Genomic DNA, 19,499 nt, shown 5'->3' on the forward strand with positions numbered 1-19,499 from the left:
TGTTGCTCAAAAGGATATTGTTTTATTGAGAGAGATTCTCCATGGTTGCCTGTGCCACTGGAGATACTTACTCAGAATATCCATGGAAACTGTTAAGATGGTCCAGGAGATCCTTATTATCAGGGAATTCTGGGAAACATTGCCTTCAGGAAAAAAATATTTAAATTATCAATAAATGTTCTATGGTTGCCCGAAGATGCTGACTCGTGAGAAGACAAGGACTTATTCAAAGTTTTCATCTAGAATGTCACTGGCAAGCAAAGACTACCAACCCAGAGGTTCTTTCCTCAGTAGAAACTTATCACATTTGTTACTTCCCTCAAGACCCAAGGCGGGACTAAGTAAGGTGAAGTTGGTCTTTGGGGCTGAATTCCTTAGCACTGTCTCCTCTAGCTCTCTTCCCTTTCTGCAGGGGCACTCATGATCATGCTTCTTGCTGGGATGTCAGGGAAGCAAACTGTGTTAAACTTCCCCAAGCAAGCCCTCCATCATCAAAATGCATCTATGCTGCCAAGACTGAATTTTGTATGGGCATACCTTGTTTCATGGTGCTTTGCTTTACTGTACTTTGCAGATACTGCATTTTTTACAAATTGTAGGTTGTGGCAACCTTACATTGAGCAAGTCTATCAATGTCACTTTTCCAAAAGCATGTGCTCACTTCATGTCTCTATGTCCCATTTTGGTAATTTTCACAATATTTCAAAATTTTTCATTATTGTCACATCTGTTAGGGTAATCTGCAAATCAGTGATTTCTGATGTCACTATTGTAATTGTTTTGCAGTACCAGGAACTTCTTCGCCATCCCCTGGCAGTACCGCACCAGCACACTGAGTGGAGAGAGAATCTGTGTGCCTCGAGTAGGGAGAGTGAGGTGGTCGTGGGACTTTTCATTGAAGAGCTATCCTTGAATAGGAGAAAGAACAGGGCAGAATTCTGCTGGTGCCCATCGAGGGAGCATTAAATCCAGCCCAGCCAGAGGGAAATCCTCTGCCCTGAAACCCAAGTTCCAGGTAGCCTACCACCACCTGCTGAAAATAACCAGCTTAGGGCCTGGGCTGAATTCATAAGGCTGTCAGGCCACAAAGGTTGCAGTTTTGGGGGCAATTCCTGCAATTGTGCTGGCTCAGAGCTATTGGACTTGCGGTGCAAGTGACCCAGTGAGACACCAGCGGTGGTGGCCAAGCCAGTGCCTGTGTCACCCCCTCCCCCAACTCCAAGCAGTGCAGCTCAGGGAGAGTCTTCTCCCACTTGGTGAAAGAAAAGGGAAGAATTCAGAATTTCGTTTGCAACTTGGGTACCAGCTCAGTCACAGTAAAATAAAGTACTGAGTGTACTCCTGAGGCCCCTGAATCCAGGACTTAGATCCTGGAAGGCATTTCTGGACCTACCCTGGGCCAGAAGAAAACATGTTGCCCTGAGGGGAAGTACTCAGACCTGGCAGGATTCACCACTTATTGATTAAAGAGCCCATGTGCTCTGAATAAACATCACAGATAGCCAGGTGAACAGTCACCACGGGCTATGGGTGAGACTGGGCTGGTTTCAGGTATGACCTAGTGGTGGTGTGCCAAACAGGAATGCCCACTTCACTCTTCCCCAACTCCAGCAGCCCAGTGCAGAGAATAAGAAAAGAGAGTGAGAGACATTGCCTGGTAATCCTGGGGATTCTCCTGTATCTTACCCAAAGCCACCAAGGTGGTACCCCAAGAAGTCTGCAATGGTCACAACATTACAGGACTTGGGGCACCCCCAGTACTGATATGGCTGCAGTGACCAAAGACTTATTAGACTACAGCACTCAATTCCCTTTGAATATCTGGGAAGACTTCTCAAGAAAGATGGGTTCAAATAAGCCCAGACTGTGAAGATTAAAATAAATACCTAACTCTTCAATGTCCAGATATTGATGAACATCCACAAACATCAAGAACACCCAGGAAAGTATGACCTCACCAAAAGAACTAAATAAGTTACCAGTGACCAATACTGGAGTGATGAAGGTATGTGACCTTTCAGACAAAGAATTTAAAATAGTATCCTGAAGAGACTCAATGAACTTCAAGACATCGCAGAAGAGGAATTCAAATGCCTATCAGAGAAATTTAACAAAGAGATTGAAATAAAAAAAAAAAGCAGAAATTCTGGACCTAAAGAATTTAATTAACAAACTGAGAAATGCATCAGAGCCTCAAAACAGCAGAATTGACCAACCAGAAGAAACAATTAGGGAGCTCGAAGATAGGTTATTTGAAAAAACACAGAAGAGAACAAAGAATAAGAAAGAATTAAGCATGCCTATAAGATCTAGAAAATAGCCTCAAAAGGGCAATTCTATGAGATTGGGGTAGAAAGTTTATTCAAAGAAATAATAACAAAGAACTTTCCAGACCTAGAGAAAAATATCAATATTCAGGTAAAGAAGATCATAGAACATCAAACAGGTTTTAAAACAAGACTACCTCAAGTTGTTTTATAATTAAGCTCCTAAAGGTCATGGATAAACAAAAGGTCATAAGGGAAGTGAGAAAAAAGAAAAATGTAACAAATAAAGGAGCTGCAATGGCAGCAGACTTCTCAGTGGAAACCATACAGACCAGAAGAGAGTGGCATCACATATTCATAGCGCTGAAGGAGAAAAACTTTAACCCTAGAAATTACATCCTGCAAAAATATCCTTCAGATATGAAAGAGAAATAAAGATTTTCCCATACAAACAAAAGCTGAGGGGTTTCATCAACACCAGATCTGTCCTACAAGAAATGCTAAAAAGAGTTCTTCAATCTAAGAGAAAAAGACATTAATAACAATAAGAAATCATCTGAAGGTATACAACTTACTGGAAGCAGTAAGTACACAAATACAGAGTACTCTATTGCTATAATTGTGGTATATAAACCACTTATATCTTGAGTAGGAAGACTAAAAGACAAACCTATCAAAAATAACTATAGGAGAGAACGAGGAGGAAGGATAGAAAATGGCGTCCACGGATTACAGTACCTACAGCCAAGCTGCAGCACAGCAGGGCTACAGCGCTTACACCGCCCATCCCACTCAAGGATATGCACAGACCACCCAGGCATATGGGCAACAAAGCTATGGAACCTATGGACAGCCCACTGATGTCAGCTATACCCAAGCTCAGACCACTGCGACCTATGGGCAGACCGCCTATGCGACTTCTTATGGACAGCCTCCCACTGGTTATACTACTCCAACTGCCCCCCAGGCGTACAGCCAGCCTGTCCAGGGGTATGGCACTGGTGCTTATGATACCACCACTGCTACAGTCACCACCACCCAGGCCTCCTATGCAGCTCAGTCTGCATATGGCACTCAGCCTGCTTACCCAGCCTATGGGCAGCAGCCGGCAGCTACCGCACCTACAAGACCTCAAGACAGTAACAAGCCTGCTGAGACTAGTCAGCCTCAGTCTACCACAGGGGGATACAACCAACCCAGCCTAGGATACGGCCAGAGTAACTACAGTTATCCCCAGGTACCTGGGAGCTACCCCATGCAGCCAGTCACCGCACCTCCATCCTACCCTCCTACCAGCTATTCCTCTACACAGCCGACTAGTTATGATCAGAGCAGTTACTCTCAGCAGAACACCTATGGGCAACCGAGCAGCTATGGACAGCAGAGTAACTATGGTCAACAAAGCAGCTATGGGCAGCAGCCTCCCACTAGTTACCCCCCAGACTGGATCCTACAGCCAGGCTCCAAGTCAATATAGCCAACAGAGCAGCAGCTACGGGCAGCAGAGTTCATTCCGACAGGACCACCCCAGTAGCATGGGTGTTTATGGGCAGGAGTCTGGAGGATTTTCCGGACCAAGAGAGAACCGGAGCATGAGTGGCCCTGATAACCGGGGCAGGGGAAGAGGGGGATTTGATCGTGGAGGCATGAGCAGAGGTGGGCAGGGAGGAGGACGTGGTGGAATGGGCAGCGCTGGAGAGTGAGGTGGCTTCAATAAGCCTGGTAGACCCATGGACGAAGGACCAGATCTTGATCTAGGCCCACCTGTAGATCCGGATGAAGACTCTGACAACAGTGCAATTTATGTGCAAGGATTAAATGACAATGTGACTCTAGATGATCTGGCAGACTTCTTTAAGCAATGTGGGGTTGTTAAGATGAACAAGAGAACTGGGCAACCCATGATCCACATCTACCTGGACAAGGAAACAGGAAAGCCCAAAGGTGACGCCACAGTGTCCTATGAAGACCCACCAACTTCCAAGGCTGCCGTGGAGTGGTTTGATGGGAAAGACTTTCAAGGGAGCAAACTTAAAGTCTCTCTTGCTCGGAAGAAGCCTCCGATGAACAGCATGCGGGGTGGTATGCCACCCCGTGAGGGCAGAGGGGTGCCACCGCCACTCCGTGGAGGTCCAGGAGGCCCGGGAGGTCCTGGGGGCCCCATGGGTCGCATGGGAGGCTGTTTAGGAGATAGAGGAGGTTTCCCTCCAAGGGGGCCCCGAGGTTCTCGGGGGAACCCCTCTGGAGGAGGCAATGTCCAACACCGAGCAGGAGACTGGCAATGTCCCAATCCGGGTTGTGGAAACCAGAACTTTGCCTGGAGGACAGAATGCAACCAGTGTAAGGCCCCGAAGCCTGAAGGCTTCCTCCCGCCACCCTTCCCGCCCCCGGGTGGTGATCGTGGCAGAGGTGGCCCTGGCGGCATGCAGGGTGGAAGAGGTGGCCTCATGGATCATGGTGGCCCTGGTGGAATGTTCAGAGGTGGCCATGGTGGAGACAGAGGTGGCTTCCGTGGTGGCCGGGGCATGGACCGAGGTGGCTTTGGCGGAGGAAGACGAGGTGGCCCTGGAGGACCTTTGATGGAATAGATGGGAGGAAGAAGAGGCGGACGTGGAGGACCTGGAAAAATGGATAAAGGCGAGCACCGTCAGGAGCGCAGAGACCGGCCCTACTAGACGCGGAGACCCCACAGAGCTGCATTGACTACCAGATTTATTTTTTAAACCAGAAAATGTTTTAAATTTATAATTCCATATTTATAATGTTGGCCACAACATTATGATTATTCCTTGTCTGTACTTTAGTATTTTTCACCATTTGTGAAGAAACATTAAAACAAGTTAAATGGTAAAAAAAAAAAAAAAAACTATAATAACTTTTTGAGAGAGAGATAATATAAAAGATTTGGATGGAAACAACAAAAATTTAAAAAATGAGTGGGGGCAGAGGGAGTTAAAGTGTTGAATTTCTTTAAGATTTTCACTTTCTTGTTTATTTGTTCATTTATTTGTAAACACAGCTGTCATGTTTAAAATAATTGGTTACAAAATATTTTTTGAAAGCCTCATGGTAACCTTAAAGCAAAAACCTACAACAGATACACAAAAAATAAATAGCAAGAAATTAAAACACACTACCAAAGAAAATCAATTTTAACAAAGGAGGACAGGAAGGGAGGAGGAAAGAAAGAGAAGGCCACAAAACAACCAGAAATCAAATAACAATATGGCAGTAGTAAGTCCTCACGTATCAATAGTAACATTGAATGTGAATGGACTAAATTCTCCAATCAAAAGACACAGAGTGGCTGAATGGATAAAAGGACAAGAGCCAACTATATATTGTCTGCAAGAAATGTACTTCATCTATAAAGGCACACATAGAATAAAAATAAAAGGATAGAAAAAGATATTCCATGAAAATCAAAACCAAAAAAGAGCAGGAGTAGCTATATTTTCATCAGACAAAATAGATTTCAAGGCAAAAACTGTAAAAACAAATAAAGAAAGTCATTATATAATGATAAAGGGGTCAATACAGCAAGAAGATACAATTCTAAATATGTATCCACTCAATATTAGAGCACCCAAATCTATAAAGCAAATATTAACAAAGCTAAAGAGAGAGATAGACTTCAATACAATAACTGTTGGAGACCTCAACACTCCCCTTTCAGCACTGGACAGATCATCCAGAGAGAAAATCAACAAAGAAACATTGGATTTAATGTGCAGACAAAATGGACCTCATAGATATTTATAGAACATTTCATCCAACAGCTGCAGAATACACAGTCTTCTTCTCAGCTCATGGATCATTCTCAAGGATAGACCACATGTTAGGCTAGAAAACAATTCTTTAAACATTAAAAAAATTGAAATCATGCCAAGTATTTTCTCTGACCATAATGGAATAAAACTAGAATCAATAATAAGACGAACATTGGAAACTATATGAACACATAGAAATTAAACAATATGCTCCTGAATGACCAGTGGGTCAATGAGGAGATTAAGAAAGACTTTTAAAAATTTCTCAAAAGAAATGAAAATGACAACACAACATCAAAACCTATGGGATACAGAAAAAGTAGTAATAAGAAAAAAGTTTATGTTAATAGCAATTAGTGCCTACATCAAAAAAGTAGAAAAGCTTCCAATAACCTGATGATGCATCTCAAAGAAGTAGAGAAACAAGAGGAAACCAAATCTAAAATTAGTAGAAGAAAATAAATTATAAAGATCAGAGAAGAAATAAGTGAAATTGAAATAAAAAAATACAAAAGATCAATGAAACAGCTGGGTGTAGTGGCTCATACCTGTAATCCTAGCACTCTGGGAGGCTGAGGCAGGAAGATTGCTTGAGCTCAGGAGTTCAAGACTAGCCTGAGCAAGAGTGAGACCCCATCTCTACTGAAAATAGAAAAAGTTAGCCAGGCATGGTAGTGCATGTCTGTAGTCCCAGCTACTCGGGAGGCTGAGGCAGGAAGACCACTTGAGCCCAGGAGTTTCAGGTTGCTGTGAGCTAGACTGACTCCATGGTACTCTAGCTCAGGCAACAGAGTGAGACTCTGTCTCAAAAAAAAAAAAAATCAATAAAAAAACATTGATTTTTTAAAAAGATGAACAAAATCGACACACCATTAGCCAGACTAACTAAGAAAAAAAGAGAGACGACCCAAATAAATAAAATCAGAGATGAGAAAGGAGACACTACAACAGATACCACACTGCAGAAATCAGAAGAATCGTTAGAAACTAGTATGAACAATTGTATGCCAATAAATTGGAAAACCAAGAAGAGATGGATAAATTCCCAGGTGCATACAACCTGCCAGGATTGAACCATGAAAAAGTCCAAAACTGAACAAACCAATTATAAGTAACAAGGTAGAAGTAGTAATAAAAAGTCTCCCATCAAAGAAAAGTCCTGGACCTGATGGCTTCACTGCTGAATTCTACCAAGTGTTCAAAAAAGAAATAATATTAATCCTACTTAAACTATTCCAAAAAATTGAAGAGGAGGGAATTCTACCACACTCATGAGGCCTATATAACCATGATACCCAAACCAAAGACACAACAACAAATAAAGAACACTATAGATCAATATCTCTGATGAACATAGCTGCAAAAATCCTCAACAAAATACCAGCAAACTGAATTCAATGACACATTAAAAAGATTATGCATCATGATCAAGTAGTATGCATCTCAGGAATGCAAGGCTAGCTCGATATGCACAAATCAATCAACATAATATATCATATCAACAGAACAAAGGACAGAAACCATATAATCATCTCAATTGATACTGAAAAAAGATTCAGTAAAATTCTTTATCCTTTTACAATAAAAACTCTCAAAAACTAGATGTAGAACGAACTTATCTCAACATGATAAAAGCCATATATGACAGGCTGATAGCTAGTAATGTACTGAATGGGGAATAACTGAAAGCCTTTCCTCTGAGATCTGGAACAAAACAAGGATGCCCACTTTCACCACTTTTATTCAACATAGTATTGGAAGTTCTACACTTGAGGCTGAGAAGCAATTGGAAGTTCTAGCTAGAGCAATCGGATAAGAGAAAGAAATAAAGGGCATACAAATTGGAAAGGAAGAAGTCAAATTATCCTTTCTTGCTGATGATGTTGCAGCAGTGTGTACAACTAAGCATTACAGCTCTTATGCATTTGACCAGAGAAAGAACTGAGTGGTACACGAAGAGTCGGAGAACAGCCTTTATTCTTCCACAGCAGACTCAGCACACCTAGTGTTACAACTCTCTTCCTGTCTTCCAATGTTCTCCTCCTTCCTGCCCTTCTGCCCCTGCTTTTATACCCTTGGTAGGGCTCAAGAAGCGTCCAATCAAATACAAGCTTTAACATCCAATCAGCAACAAGCTTTAACATCCAATCAGCAACCACCTTTAACATCCAATCAGCAACAAGCTTTAACATCCAATCAGCAACAAGCTTTAACATCCAATCAGCAACAACCTTTAACATCCAATCAACAACAAGCTTTAACATCCAACCAAAACCAGGGGGATTCAAAAATTACCCAATCAGGATCACGCAAGCAGCGTAGCCAGAAACGGGCTGCAGCACGTGGGCCTGGGGCATTCCAGCATGCGGGGTCCCGGGGCATGCGGGGTCCCGGGGCATGCGGGGGTCCCGGGGCATGCGGGGGTCCCGGGGCATGCGGGGGTCCCGGGGCATGCGGGGGTCCCGGGGCATGCGGGGGTCCCGGGGCATGCGGGGGTCCCGGGGCATGCGGGGGTCCCGGGGCATGCGGGGGTCCCGGGGCATGCGGGGGTCCCGGGGCATGCGGGGGTCCCGGGGCAAGCGGGTGTCCAGGGGCTGTGGGTGTCCAGGGGCTGTGGGCTTCCGGGCCTAGCCCCAGCAGCGTGCCTCCCCCGGACATGCGGAACGATGGGGAGGCGGCAAAGGGCCGCATCCCTGGCAGGCTCAACATTTTCTGCATCAATGATATGATCACATATCTAGAGAAACCTAAAGACTCCACAAAAATTTAGTGAAGTCGCAGGATAAAAAAAAAATCAACATACAAAAATCAGTAGCATTTCTATATGCCAACAGTAAACAATCTAAAAAAGAAACAAACGAAAAATCCTATTTATCACAGCTACAAATAAAATAAAATACCTAGGAATAAACTTAACCAAAGAAGTGAAAGATCTCCAAACACAAACTATAAAACACTGATGAAAGAAAATTGAAGAGGACACAAAAAAATGGTAAGACATTTCATGCTAATGGGTTGGAAGAATCAATATTGGTAAAGTGTTTATGCTACCCAAAGCAATCCCCATCAAAATACCAATAACATTCTTCACAAAAATAGAAAAATAATCCTATAATTTATATGGAACCATGAAAGACCCAGAATAGCCAAGCCATCCTGAGCAAAGAGAACAAGACTGGAGGGATCCCTTTATCTGACTTCAAATTACCCTACAGAGCTGTAGTAACCAAAACTATACGATACCAGAGTAAAAACAGACATGTAGAACAATGGAACAGAGTAGAGAATCCAGAAATAAATCCACACATCCATAGCGATCTTATCTGCAATAAAGTTGCCAAGAACATACAGTGGGGAAAGGACAGTCCCTTTAATAAATGGTACTGGGAAAATGGGATATTCATATGAAGAAGAATGAAACTAGAAGTTTATCCTTCACCATATATGAAAATCAAATCAAAATAGATTAAAGACTTAAATCTAAGACCTGAAACTATAAAACTACTAAAAGAAAAGATTGGGGAAATGCTTCAGGACATTGGCTGGAAAAGGACTTCTTGAGCAATATCCCCAGTGCACAGGATTCTAAAGCAAAATTGGACAAATGGGATCACATCAAGCTAAAAAGCTTCTACACAGCAAAGGAAGCAATCAACAAAGGGAAGAGACAACCCACAGAATGACAGAGAATATTTACAAACTATTTATCTGGCAAGGGATTAATAACTAGAATATGCAAGGAGCTCCAAAAACTCAATAGAAAAAAATCAAATAATTCTATTAAAAATGGACAAATGATCTGAATAGACATTTCTCAAATGAAGACATACAAATGACCAACAGGTATATGAAAAAATGCTCCATATCATTAGTCATCAGAAAAATGCAAATCAAAACTACAATGAGATACCATCTCACCCCAGTTAAATTGGCTTTTATCAGAAAGATAGAAAATAACTCATGCTGGTGAGAATGTGAAAAAAGGAAACCCTCATAGACTTTTCATGGAAATGTAAATTAGTGCAACCACTACGGAGAACAGTAAGGAGTTTCCTCAATAAACTAAAAATAGAACTACCATATGACCCAGCAATCCCACTGCTGGGGATATATCCAAAGGAGAGCAACTTAGTATATTAAAAAGATATCTGCACTCCCATGCTTATTGTAGCACTATTCACAATAGCCAAGATTTAGAATCAACCTAAGTGTCCATCAATGGATGAATGGATAAAGAAATTATAGTATATATGCCAACCGAATATTATATAGCCACAAAAAGAATGAATCTTGCCATTTGCAACAGCATGGATGGAACTGGAGAACATTATGTTAAGAGAAATAAGCAACACAGAAAGACAAATCTCACATGTTCTCATTTATATGTGGGAGCTAAATATTACAATCAACCTCATGGAGACAGAGAATAGAATAATGGTTACCAGAGGCTGGCAAGTTTAGCTCGGGGTGGGGTGGGGTGGGGTGGGGAGGATAAAGTGGGGATGGTTAACAGGTGCAAACATATAGTTAGATAGAACAAACAATATTTGATAGTACAACAAAGTGAGTATCATCAACAAGTGGGTACATTTTAAAATAACTAAAAGAATAGAACTGGAATGTGCCTACCACAAAGAAATGATAAATGTCTGAGGTTATGGATACTTCAATTACCCTGATTTGATTAATTCACATTGTATGTCTGTGTCAAAACATTACATGTACCCTATAAATATATACAATTAACATGTACCCATAATAATTAAAAATAAAAATAGAAATAACACAGATAAAAATTTTAAAAAAGAATGAATAAAGCCAACATGATATATGGGACACTACCATATATAAAGTGACCAAATATTCAAAATTTTAGTGTCTAAGCAGATGAAGAGAAAAACAAAAGGGATAGAGAACCCATTTAATGATACAATAGCTAAAATTTTCAAGTCTATGAAGATATTTAGACATCCAGATAGATATAGGAAGCTCAGAGATCTCCAAATAGTTAAAATTAAAAAAGGTCTTCTCCACAGTAAATTATAGTTAAATCATCAAAAGTCAAAGAAAAAGAGAATTCTAAAAACCAGCAAGAGAAAAGCATTTCGTCACTTATAAGGGAACCCCCTCAGACAAACAGTTGATTTCTCAGCAGAAACCTTACAGGCTGGGAGAGAATAGGCCAGGATAAAGTGCTGAGAGGGGGAAAAAACAAAAAACTCTATCAGCCAGGGGTACTACACCCAGAAGTTATCCTTCATAAATGAAGGAGAAATAAATTCTTTCCCAGACAAGCAAAAGCTGAGGGAATTCATCACCACTAAACTGGCCCCACAAGAGATGCTTATGGAAGTCTTATAACTGGAAGCAAGAGGATGCTATATCCCATCATTAAAACACACAAAAGTATACAACTCCCTGGTAGAGAAAACACACAAATAAGGGAGAGAAAGGACTCAAATGTTACCACTACAGAAAACCACTAAACCACAATGATAAACAATAAGAGAAAAAGAAAGGAACAAAGGATATACAAAACAATCAGAAATCAATTAATAAAATGAAAGGAATATGACCTCATATAGCAATAATAACCTTCAATAATAGATTAAACTTTCCAATTAAACAATATAGACTGGCTAAATGGATAAAAAAAATGTGGTCCACCTATATGCTGCCTACAAAAACTCATCTCACTTGTAAAGACACATACAGAGAAAGATATTCCATGCAAATGGAAACCAGAAGTGACTTTAAGTCAAAAATAGCAGAAAGAGACAAACAGGATCATTATATAATCATAAAATGGGTCAACTTAGCAAGAGAATATAATAATTCTAAATATATATGCACCCAACACCTTAGCACCCAGATATATAAAGCAAATATTAGTAGGTCTAAAGGGAGAGATATACCCCAATACAGTAATAGTTGAAAACTTCAACACCCCACTTTCAGCATTGAATAGATCTTCTAGAAAGAAAATTAACAAAGATACATTGGATTTAAACTGCACTTTAGACCAAATGCACCTGACAGGCATTTATGGAACATTTCATCCAATAGCTACAAAATACACATTCTTCTCATCAGCACATGGAACATTCTCCAGCATAAACCATATATTAGTACACAAAATAAATCACAGCAAATTAAAAAAAATCAAATAATATCAGGTATCTTCTCAGCCAACAATGAAATAAAACTATATATCAATAAAGAGAGAGACATTGAAAACTGTACAAGTACATGGAAATTAAACAACATACTCCATAATGACCAATGGGCCAAGGAAGAAATTAGCAAAGAAATAAAAAGAATTCTTGAAACAAGTGAAAATCAAAACACACCATACCAGGCCGGGCGCGGTGGCTCACGCCTGTAATCCTAGCACTCTGGGAGGCCGAGGCGGGCGGATTGCTCAAGGTCAGGAGTTCAAAACCAGCCTGAGCGAGACCCCGTCTCTACCATAAAAATAGAAAGAAATTAATTGGCCAACTAATATATATAATATAAAAATCAGCCGGGCATGGTGGCTTGTGCCTGTAGTCCCAGCTACTCGGGAGGCTGAGGCAGGAGGATCGCTTGAGCCCAGGAGTTTGAGGTTGCTGTGAGCTAGGCTGATGCCACGGCACTCACTCTAGCCTAGGCAAGAAAGCGAGACTCTGTCTCAAAAAAAAAAAAAAAAAAAAAAAAAAAAACACACCATACCAAAACCTGTGGAATACAGCAAATCAGTGCTAAGAGGGAAGTTTGTAGCAATAAATGCTTACATCAAAAAAGTACAAAAATTCTAAATAAACAATCTAACAATGCACCTCAAGGAATTAGAAAACCAAAAACAAACCAAATCCAAAATTCAGAGAAGGAAAGAAATAATAAAGATCAAATTAGAACTAAACAAAACAGAGACTACACAAACAATGCTAAGAATCAACAAAACATCTGCAATAAGTACTGAGTGCAAAAACAAAAGAATCAACAAAATAAAAAGTTGGTTTTTTGAAAAGATAAACAAAATCAATAAATTGATAGCCAGACTAATCAAGAAAAACAAAAGAGAAGACCCAAATAAACAAAATCAGAAACAAAAAAAAGGAGACATTGCAAATGACACCTCAGATATACAAAAGATCTTCAGAGACTATTATGAACAACTACAAACTAGCAAACTAGAAAACCTAGAAGAAATGGATAAATTCCTGGACATATACAACATACCAGGATAGAACCAAGAAGAAATAAAAACCTGAACATTGAATCAGTAATAAAGTCTCCAAACAAAGAAAAGTTCAGGACCAGATGGCTTCACTGCCAAATTCTACCAAACTTACAAAGAAGAACTAACATCAATTTTCAAACTACTTCAAAAAACTGAGGAGGAGAGAATTCTCCCTAACTTATTCTATGAGGCCAGCATTACCCTAATCTCAAAACCAGCAAAGGATGCAACAGAAACAAAAAAGAAGACTACAGGCCAACCTCTTTTATGAATAAGAATGTAAAAATCCTTGACATAATACTAGTAAACTGGATCCAATAGCACATCAAAAAGATAATACATCATGATCAAGTGGGATTTATCCCAGGGATACAAGGATGGTTCAATTTACCCAAATCAATAAATGTGATCCATCACAACAGAATGAAGGACAAAAATCTTGCGATCATCTCAATAGATGCAGAAAAAGCGTTTGATAAAATTAAGCATCCCTTTGTGATATAATCTTTGAAAAAACCAGCCAGAGAAGGAACATACCTAAACATTGCAAAGGCCATATATGCTAAACCTATAACTAACATCGTACTGAATGGGGAAAAGCTAAAAGCCTTTCTTGTAAGAACCGGAACAAGACAAGGTTGACTACTTTCACCACTCCTATTCAACATAGCACTGAAAGGCCTAGCCAGAGCAATCAGGCAAGAGAAAGAAAGAAAAAGCATCCAAATTGGAAAAGAGGAAGTCAGACTGTCCCTTTATGCAGATGACATGATCTTATACCTAGATAAACCTAAAGACTCCACTAAAACACTTGTAGATCTGATAAATAATTTTAATAAAGTTACCAGAAAATTAACAAACAAAAATCAGTGGTGTTTCTATACACCAGTTATGAACTAGCTGAGAAAGAAACCAAGAAGGCAATCCCATTTACAATAGCTACAAAAAGTATAAAATACCTAGGAATAAATTTAACCAAGAAAGTGAAAGACCTCTACAAGGAAAACTACAAAACCAGTTAAAGAAATCAAAGAGGACACAAACAAATAGAAAGACATCTCATGCTCATGAAAGAGAAGAAATTTTTTTTCTTTTTTTGAGACAGAGTATCACTCTGTTTCCCAGGCTAGAGTGCCATGGTGTCAGCCTAGCTCACAGCAACCTCAAACTCCTGGGCTCAAGCAATCTTTCTGCCTCAGCCTACAGAGTAGCTGGAATTACGGGCATGCGGCACCATGCCCGGCTAATTTTTTCTATGTATTTTTAGTTGGCCAATTAATTTCTTTCTATGGTTTTGGTAGAGACAGTGTCTCACTCTTGCTCAGGCTGGTTTTGAACTCCTGACCTTGAGCGATCCTCTTGCCTCGGCCTCCCAGAGTTCTAGGATTACAGGCGTGGGCCACCGTGCCCGGCCAATCAGAAGAATTAATATTATTAAAATGATTATACTTCCCAAAGCAATCTGCAACTATAATACAATCCCTACGAAAATGATAAAGTAATTTTTACACAGAAATAGAAAAAACAATCCTAAAATTCATATGGAATCAAAAATGAGCCTGATTAGCCAAAGCAATCCTGATCAAAAGGAACAAAGCTGGAGGTATCACATTACCTGACATTAAAGGGTATTACAAGACTATAGCAACTGAAACAGCAGGGTATTGGTATAAAAACAGACACATAGAAGTTAAAGACAGATCTTTTGAAAAATAGAACAGAATAGAGACTCCAGGAACAAATCCACACATTTACCACCAACTGATTTTGACAAAAGTACCAAGAACATACGCTGGGGAAAAGACACCCTCTTCAATAAATGGTGCTGGGAAAATTGGATATCCACAAGCAGAAGAATGAAATTGGACCTATATCTCTCACTATACACAAAAATCAACTCAAGATGGATTAAAGACTTAAACATAAGATCCAGAACTCTAGAATACATAGGAGAAACACTAGGGACATTGATCTAGGCCAAGATTTTATGACTAAGACCTCAAAAGAATAACCAACAACAACAATAACAAAAAATAGACAAATGGGACTACATTAAACTAAAAAGCTTCTGAACGGCAAAGAAAATAATCAACAGAATGAAGAGAAAACCTGTTCAATGGGAGGAAATAAATATAAACTATTCATTTGACAAGGCACTAATACCCAGAATATATAAGGAACTCAAATAACTCAACAGTAAAAAACAAACAAACAATCTCATTAAAAAGCAGGCATAGGACATAAACAGAAATTTCTCAAAAGAAGACAGAAGACATACCAATGGCCAACAGGTATAGGGAAAAAAGCTCAACATCACTAATCACCAGGCAAATGCAAATTAAAACCATATCTAGGCCGGGCGCTGTGGCTCACGCCTGTAATCCTAGCTCTTGGGAGGCCGAGGCGGGCGGATTGCTCAAGGTCAGGAGTTCAAAACCAGCCTGAGCAAGAGCGAGACCCCGTCTCTACTATAAATAGAAAGAAATTAATTGGCCAACTGATATATATATATAAAAAATTAGCCGGGCATGGTGGCGCATGCCTGTAGTCCCAGCTACCCGGGAGGCTGAGGCAGAAGGATCACTCGAGCCCAGGAGTTTGAGGTTGCTGTGAGCTAGGACGCCACGGCACTCACTCTAGCCTGGGCAACAAAGCGAGACTCTGTCTCAAAAAAAAAAAAAAAAAAAAAAAAAAAAAAAAAAAAACAAACCATATCTAACCACAGTTAGGATGACTATTATTAACAAGACAAAAGAATAATAGATGCTGGTGAGGATTCTGGGTATTAATGACCACCATAAATATTAATACACTAACATAATCAATACTCATTCTATGCATGCAGCAAAATATTACATGTAGCATATAAATATGCACAGATACTAGATTATGTATCAATAAAAACATTTTTAACATTTAAAAAAAACCTTAGCTCTTTACATAGTTGTTTTTGAAATCTTCAGAAATTTGAAAAAAATCCACATGACTCTGGATTTCATGAAATATCAATTATTTTTAAATTTTCCTTTAAAAAATAAAATGTGCTAATATGGGTTTTAAAATATGGTAACAATTAATTACATTTAACCAGAAAATACAATTTTAAAGTGTAAGTGTGTGTAATTTCACTTTTATCCTTTGGATATAACATTTTGTGATAGCAATTGCTCTTTGTTTAGGATTTATCTTTTAGAGGTAGCTTCGTTCAGTTTTCTCTCTCCATTTATTCATGCGCCTGTGTGCATGAAGTCTAAATCACTGGTCAAGAGTTCCTCGGTGGTTTTGATAATCTGACTACATTGCAAAGGAAACCTTTGAGAGAGTGGGACTGAGTGGGAGGATGTCCCCTGGGCATAAGCATGGTGCTTAAGATTCAGGATTTCCCTCAACTTGCTCTGCTGGGAGCCCTGGGAAACCTCAGATGCCCTTTACTGTCAGGATATACTTACAGGGCATGTGGGTAAAACTATCCATTTATAAATGGACCTTCAGGCTCATCCACATGACAATATATTTTAATGTTAAGGGAAAATGTCCACATATTTAGAAAACTATGATAAGTGTAGCTGATGTATTTATTATTTAGCAAATCAAGGGTGAAATATCTTCACATATATGTCCGGTGAAGAAGACCACACACACACACACACACACACACAAACACACACACATTGGGCTTGCTGGGCTCTCTGTGCTGTGGCCCTGGGTGTAGTCCGTGTATCCCCAGCTCCCGTGCGGGTGAGCACGAAAGACGCAGACGAGCTGGCAGAGGAGAGCCCAGCTGTTGCTGTGAGACTGACTGAGGGTGGCAGCCAGAGAGAAGGAACTGGATAATACCGACCCCGCGCTCGCCACCAACTGCAGCGCAGCCTTCTCCGCGGTTCCCTCCCTTCAGCCTTCTGCATCCTTGCAGCCTCTGCTGCAAATCCAACTCAAAAGGGGGGGGAAAAAAAAGGCCCTAAAACTCTCGCTCCCCCCCTCCGCCACGCCGCCCCGGCGGTGCCACACAGTTGCCAGGCGAGCGCGGAGCCGCGGCCCCAGCCGGCCGAGCGCGCGACGGAGCGCTGGAGGTGCGGGGCCGCGTCCCCGCCGCTGTGGGCGCCGCGCCTCGCACGTATCCCGCCGCCGCCGCAGCCCGCGGGCACCATGACCGCTCTGAGCGCTGGGGTTACAGGTTGGTCACTGCCGCTGCTGCCCGGGAGGCTGCGGCGCGGCCGGTCGCCATGCCCTGCGCCGAGGCCCGGGCTGCGCGCCTGCCGGTCCGCGGGCGGGGCCGAGCCGGGCGGCGCGGGGGCGGCCAGAGGTGTGGAGGGCCCGAGGGCCCCAGGGCCTGCGCCCGGCGCGGGGGAGGGGAAGGGCGCCCCCAGCACTGCGCAGGGCGCGGGGCTCCACACCGGCCTGGCTGCTGAGCAGGGAGCCGCGGTGCGCCCTTCCCGCCCCTGCGCGCCCGGTGCTTGGGGCGCCCGCCGCGGGATGCGCCTTGGCGGGCCTTGCATGCCGCCGAGCGCTGGCAAGACCTGGGGCCTGCCCCGCCTAGGCTGCTAGCAAGTGTAGGGGGGCAGGTGGCTAGGGATGCGGCTGGCGCGCGTCGTGACAGCGGCTGCACCTGCCCACTCCGCACCCGGCCGCTGCCTCGGTAAACCTCTGGGCGAACGCGCAGGTGTGGGGGGCAGTCCTGCTCCAGCAGGTTTCAAGAGGCCCCCGTGGCTTTGCCCAACCCCCATGCCCCTACGGATTGCTATTTGCTAAATATCCCTCATTTTATTAATTGGTCTGGTGGAGCAGCTATCATGGCTTTGGCCACACAGCAAGCAAAGCAGTGTCTTGCCAAACAACACCATTTTGTCATTGAATCTTTGCAAAACCAGTGTGGATGGCCTGGCCGGAATCCCACCGCCGGCCTGGATCCAGGATCAAGGGGTTTTCTCCCGGACTTGAATATTCCTCTGTCAGGATGGCGTGATGACTCTGAACTCAGATCCCAAGTTCTTGAAATACCATAGGGTAAATTTATCAGTTTCAGACGTAATTTTGCAGGGACTGTGTTATTAAGGACGTGAGAATACACGCACTCGCAGGCCTTGGAAGGTTTTCATCTTAATCTCCTGTTTGTGTGGTCATCAGCTAGGCCCAGTTGCCCTGGTGATGAGAAAAGAGGAGTTGAGTCCCGGTAGCTTTTGTGTTCTGGTTGGTGGAAAACACCTCTAATAGGGGGTCAAAAATTAACAGGTGGCTATTTTTTAAAAAAAATATATGATTCGTATTTTCATAGCTGCAACTAAGATGTGATACTCTCTGGAGAGGAGAAGGTGAACTATGTGGCATTATCCCTGAGGCAGATATACAGCACGAGGGCTTTTCATATTCAAAGATTATGTTTCAGCAATTGTAAATAAAAATCAAACCTCTTCAGTAACAACAAATATTTATTTCCTGACTGATTGGCTTTCATTCTGTGTGCCTTTCTAGATTGGATTTTTAAATGTTCCATAATGTATTTTGACCCAGCCATTGCTAAAACCAGACAGGGTGAAAGAAAAATCTGGCTTTGGAGAAAAACTAAAAAAGTAAAAATGCTCATTGGATCCTCTTTTATGTTTGTAGAAAACATGGCATCTTTGCAGAATAAATGTGCAGTCACTTAAGGACTATGGTAAAATGTCCATAAAAATCGAGGAGAAATCATATCTTGTAAAATGGCGGTAATAGAACTTTGGATAAGACTTGCAGAATATTCAAAAGAAGAACAATATACTTTTAAAAGAAAATACCTACTCAAAATATCACCATTTGCTTGCAGTTCGGCAAATTGAAGTTTTGAGTAGCATTTTCTTCTTTTTTGGGTATGGCATTTCTTTGAAATGTGTTCCAGTTGCTGCTTTTGTCTTTCCTGCCTACATTGTGTGTGTGCATCTTTGCACACAGGTACATATTTATTTTTATTATTTATCAAATTCAGAATTTCCATGGCTGTATAAATTTAACCCAAGGGAAAAGAGTCACATGTAGATGTCAAGTTTGTGACGAAAAATTCATAGCCACACCTTTATATCGTGATATTAATATAATCCAACCACTGGACCAGGAGCTGGGTGTCCAGTGAGGAAAAGAGATGGACCCAGACCCTAAGAATCTGCCAAGAAAGACAAATATATAAACAGGGAGATATACAGAGAGATGTACTAGTTTATAATTCTGGCTTGGAAACCATGGTTTGAGCTTAAATAGATTAATAGCTGC

The 19,499-nt window shown here is 41.5% G+C and overlaps 1 protein-coding gene and 1 pseudogene across 2 annotated transcripts in view; both read left to right on the plus strand.

Moving 5' to 3' along the window:
• The first annotated feature begins 2,957 nt into the window (after positions 1–2,957).
• LOC105864276 (RNA-binding protein EWS pseudogene) lies at positions 2,958–5,142 on the plus strand (annotated as a pseudogene).
• Positions 5,143–17,276: 12,134 nt separating this feature from the next.
• NALCN (sodium leak channel, non-selective) overlaps positions 17,277–19,499 on the plus strand; it is a 323,837-nt gene continuing 321,614 nt past the window's right edge. Inside the window, exon 1 of one of the 2 annotated variants that reach the window (XM_076009294.1) lies at positions 17,277–17,433. The gene's annotated coding sequence lies outside the window, so the exon portion shown is untranslated. The remainder of the gene's footprint in view (positions 17,434–19,499) is intronic. The other variant, XM_076009295.1, reaches the window with a different exon arrangement.

This window comes from Microcebus murinus, chromosome 13 (assembly GCF_040939455.1).
Source record: "Microcebus murinus isolate Inina chromosome 13, M.murinus_Inina_mat1.0, whole genome shotgun sequence".
Taxonomy (NCBI): Eukaryota; Metazoa; Chordata; class Mammalia; order Primates; family Cheirogaleidae; genus Microcebus; species Microcebus murinus.